Raw genomic sequence first — 5,782 nt, 5'->3', positions numbered from 1 at the left:
ATACCCCTCTTGACATCACTTTATATTTTAACCATCTCCCCAATGGACCGTATAAGATGTACAGTAGTTGGTGGTTAGGCAACTGAAATTTATGTATGGAATCTCTTACAGATTTGTCAAATAATTGCTTTCTGAAACAGATTTGATAGGTTAAGCTCAATTTGTATCTATGTGAAAACATATATTTATACATCCTACAACACACAGTTTCCTTCAATGGTTATCACTTGTGATGAATAATTTGATGAGGCTAACCTATAATTAAGCATATTAAGCATAAAATAATTGTATTAATACTTTATACTTGAATATTACATCATTCATGAAAAATGTAACATTTACCCTAGTGATAAGGAAAGTAGTGACGATCTTAAATGATGCCAATTGATCAGATGGAAAATTTTAAATCAAACTATGCATTTATCTGTGCCACATAGAATTTTCTAGTGATTACTTGATTGATGTAGTTTACTTACTAAATACTGATAAAAACCAGGAGTGATGTACTTTTTTCTTCTAGACTGTTTTGAAAAATAAGTATTTAGAGTAATTGAAACAATTGAAGTACAGTTCCCTTTGTGTGTTTCATCTGGAATATCATCATACAACATTATAAAACAGGAAACATGCTAAAAAGATACTTCCTAGTTTTGTTAAATCACATGAATCCACTGAATTATAAAACAACTGCCAGATATAGCCAAATAAAATAATAGCACTCCAATTGTTTTTTACAAAGGAAAATATTTTGTGTTCACAAATTAGCCATATATTCAGTATTTTGCATCATGTTTTTAGCTTTAAATAGCTAAGATTGATTAAACTGAAGGAAAAATGAAAACTTCACTTTTCTATTTTGCAAGTGCCTTTTCCATGCAATTCTTGCTCACCTTGAATACTATATCTCTTTAAGAATGTGATGAAGTCGGTTATGTGATTTCCAAGAACTTTTGTTGAAGTATGCTGATTTTTATTTCAACAAGTGCACCACTGATAACCTTATCAAAATTCTGAATCACAAACACTGGAGAAAATATTGGAGAAGACTTAAAAGAAGATAATGGGAGTGAGAACATGCACTTGGCTGTGAAGTGGTCACACACACTCTCATTCAAACCATCCTGAAACAAATAATGATCAGGGGTCAAGTTCATGTGTAAGAGGAAGAAATGCATAGTGATTCACATGAAACTAGCAAAGTGTTAGCTTCTAAGCTTCACAGAAGATGAGGTAGCTGTTTATGTTGAAACTAAAAGGGATAGTTGATTCAGAAATATGAAGCATTATTGATGTTTCAAACAAACTGGCTCTTTTTCTACAGAATTAGGGACATTCAACTACCATAATTCCTGCACAGAACCCATATTCTAGGGCAATATGTATAACAATAATTTTAATCTGTGTAACAGTGAAATGATTTTTAAACTAAAAACACCCTGGACAAACTCTCCACAACAATTTAGAATTTCTCTGAAAGTTTTAAATAAAAATATAGTATAATTTTTTTTTCCTGTCATGGAGTCTTGAATTATTCTAAGCATAATGTAGTTACAATGTAATAAAGTTTTGGCCCTTCTTTTTGAATAGATACATGCAACAATATTACGCCAATGGATAATTTGGCGGATTTCACTTAAAATGGTGAAGAAATAATTAATTAAGATAAAACAAACAAAAATACTTTTGATGAAATTCTATCTCAGACTGGGATAAGAAAGACAACCTATAGATAATTGTATTTTTTCATTCTAACAGAAAAGTGTCGTTTCCACTGTTTCTAGTTTGATGTTTTAATCAAATGTAAATTTTATCATTGGAGTTAGGAAACTCAGAGTGATACTGTGTTGTCTAAAACTCACAATGGCTTCAGAACTACTTCTTGAACTTCCGTCCAGACATGCAACAAAAAGAGAAGACAGAAATAAATTTAAAAGGTATATATGTTAAATAATTTTAACAATTAGTACTAGGTTGATAATGAATTATAAAGTGATATTTTCTGTACCATGATCAGACCAGAGTTCTAAGCACATTGTTTAGATAACTGTTTTTAGTCTTATTTTCTTGGTAATAGTCTCTTATCCTTTCACTTGCAGTATTTGTTGAGAAGATGTTTGCAAATGTTTCAGGCTATCTTTAGTGAGAGCATTACTCAGAATAGCCTTGGGAAGACATCTGTATTGGATTATTCCAGAAAATATTTATATTGAATATATGAGTGAATAGTAAAGTTCATCCAGATGCTACCCAGTTTAGGATTTTAAGATTTCAATCCCTCTCGGGTTACCACTTCTATGGGAGGGCACAAAAATCAGGACAGGGACTGGGGTGAAATGGGGTGTGGAACAGACTGGACTAGTCTGCTACACATACTGGCAAACCAAGGTAGGGGGTGGGCCTCGTGGGGGTTATTGGGGTCACTCCAACTAGGCTGCAGCACCCACTTGCTTATGTGGGGGCCGGGAATGTGCTGGGTGGAACCAGGCTGGACTGCAACACCCACTGGTTCCAGTGGAAGTCAGGGCTGAAAACAGAATTGGCCCAGCAATAGCAACCACCAGCTGATCAGGGCCATGGACTAATCCGGGGCCTGTACCTGCTAGTACATACAAGAATCTGGTTTGAGAACACCTCAGACAAAGTTTCTTTGGCGATCTCCCCAATCAAAATGCTGGACTCAGAACCCTAACCAAGAAAAGACAGAAGACAGAACAGGTCAGTCAACCATCCCAACTATATGTTGGCAGCAAAATACAGGGCAAACAGAGACTCTATGATGGACCATGTCAATCAGTGGATTCTTTGAAGACCTCATAGTGCATGGAGTGGCAAGATTGGCAGCAATTTATAACTGGTGAACTATCAAAGCCACTTGAGCTAGAACTTCGGAGCATACTCTACATGCGGGACCTGGGGAGGGTGGGAAATTGGGTGGGCCTTCTCCCTTAATACCCCCCTTTACACATGAAGGAAACAATATGGAAATAATAGTCTTACCCACCTTCCTGTAGCCCTTGAACATTTTTACCCCAATTAACTGTAAAAATTGTCAAAAATATAATAATAATTAAACAAAAGAAAGAATAATAATAATAAAAAAAGATTTCAAATAAGACCTTCCAGGAAATTGTCAAGGAAATTTCTCTCAGAAGAATTTATTTGGGCAATTTCATTATTCTAGTCACTGCAGCTGAGATCTTCCTGGACTGAGTGTAATTTCCTTCAAATTTTGTCACAGTGTGCAACACACACCACACAGTATTTCAAGTGACATCTGAAAGTCTTTGCGTTATCAAAGATGCAGGTTGAGGAGAATTGTACACTTTAGAATTTATAGTAAAAAAAGACCAAACACTGACTATACAATCTTAACATTAATTTTGTTATTGTTAAATCATGTTCTTTTTAACATCATCTTATTACTTAGAAATGTAGAATATCTTTTTAAAATTTTACTTGCTGCATTTTGTTGTACTACTCTATTTAGTGGCTATTGTACTAAAGTCTGTAGAAAATTTTCAGGATCAACATATGAGGCACATTTTAAGTGTTTGTAGAGAATGTATATTATGAAAAAATATGTTATTAAGGCATTTCAACTTCTTTCTGCACAAAGATAAACTTGCCGGTACATTTTATTTTTTATAAATGTTTTAAATATTCTCATATATGTGTGTATATGTATATACATATATATGTATACATGTCTATATATTGTGTATATATATATGCATATATGTCTGAATATTTCACAACTTCCAAAAACTCTCCAATATTTCCTTTCCTGATTGGATGTTCTGTATATGGCAGTCTTAACATTATTTGACTTTCTGATGTACTACTTTAATATTTTGGTTTTGATTTTATTAGAAACCTCTCTCCACCTGCATTCATGGAGGAGAAAATGCTAGTGTGCTCTGCATTGCAGTTTAAGGCTACACTTGGACACATTGACCATAACCCTTATCAAGGTCATCATCTTAGAAAATGAAGCCTGGCAATAGTGGGCTTCAATTTAAAGGGAGTAACTGTTAAAACTGAGAGACCACAATTTGACAAAAACATCTCAATTACTTGGTTTCTGTGTCTAAAGAGCCAAACTCAAGTGGAGAGTTGTGCAGTTGCTCCAGTAATTAAGTCCCCAAGAGCTCAAAACACATTTTGCCTAGATAATCCAGGTAATTCCAACTCAAGTGTCCAAGTGCCTCGCTTTGAGATTACCCAGTGTACTAGAAATCCAAACTTATGGAAGAGCTAAATCAGACAACAGTTTTCATGTCACAAAAGGATTTATCCCAGCGACTCTTTCATTGTCAAGGAAGCCTGCACTCCCCAAGAATGAGGGAAATTCTTTGCTTATTAACTATAAGAATTACTCATACAAGTTGACCAATCTCCTAAAAACAAATGTGGACTTAAAATAGCTACAAATCTGATAGCTCTTGTATTAGTGGTCCAAAACAGGATCTGGAGAGTCGAACACAGCAGGTGCAGTCTGAAAATATTCACTTAATTTGTGTCTAGTCTTGAAGAATTTGCCTAAGCTCTATGAGACTGTTTACTCATCTTTAAAAAAGGTAAAATGTCACTGCACATCTCATATGATTCTTAAGACAGAATATGAAACTATAACAATATAATGGATTTTCAGAAACTTTGTGGAAATTGAGTAGTATCAAAATGTGTGTATTATATATATATATATATATATAATACATATATTTGCAGAAATGAACTTGAAATTCATTTCCATTTTTCCATGAACTTTTTGAAGTGTATTTGCAAAGCAGTTTAAAATAGAAATATGTTTAACTTTCAGCCAGTGCTTACTGCTGATTGCTCTACTTGGCTACAAACGCACCGCAAATGATCACAACCCAAATTAAATTTCTCTCCTAACTGAAACTAGTTGTCAATGAAGACATCATGCATGAGGAGGCAGTTTGGGAAATATTGCTGCTTTCATGCTGATTCACATATGAAATTAGAATGAACAAGTAGTGTCATCCATTTGTTAGAAAAGTATTTAATGAGTGTCTATGCACTCTGTATGAGTAACTATACAAGATACTGTACAATTATTAGTAAGAAAAATGGACCCAACACAGAAGAATCTATTGGCTTGTGGGGAAGATAAATATTTTATTCTTTGTGCTAATATCCACAAAGTTTTGAAAGGTATTTCCAGTGTAAAATAGTTTCTATCTGTATTTTTGTAAATCTGGATGTGTATCCCATACAAAATTCCTAATTTATAACTGTGATATTACCTACTTGAATTTTTTAATTGACAATGAGTTAACAGCATGAAATTCAGAAACTAAGGATAGATTCTCTAGTCTTAAAAACAAACATTATCATCTTGAATAACAACTATTTCCAATTTTAGTATATGTGCTGCTGAAGCAAGCACTGGAATAGGAACTATTTCATCCAGCTTGAGGCAATGCTAAGCACTAACTGAGAAACCATAATTGGTCACATCTTTGGGGAATTTGGCTCTCAACTTATAAACTACTTTTGGTATAATTATCCACTTCTGTACAGAAAAATGAAAAAGCAACTGAGATTAAACCATTGGGGGAAATGTATCTCTTCCTAGATGCCATTGACAAACAAAATATTATAAAATAATTGTTTTTTAATCTCTTTACATTAGCTTCTGTGACCAAAATAATAATAATAATTCTGGCCTACATGAGTCATATTTCACTCCAGGAGGCAAGGAATCAGTCTTCACCTGAGTGGAATTCAGGAAATATGTAAAGGAGACAGATATATA

Source organism: Ochotona curzoniae, unplaced genomic scaffold (assembly GCF_017591425.1).
Source record: "Ochotona curzoniae isolate NIBS_2020 unplaced genomic scaffold, NIBS_Ocur_1.0 contig_1071, whole genome shotgun sequence".
Lineage (NCBI taxonomy): Eukaryota > Metazoa > Chordata > Mammalia > Lagomorpha > Ochotonidae > Ochotona > Ochotona curzoniae.
This window is presented reverse-complemented; position numbering follows the sequence as displayed.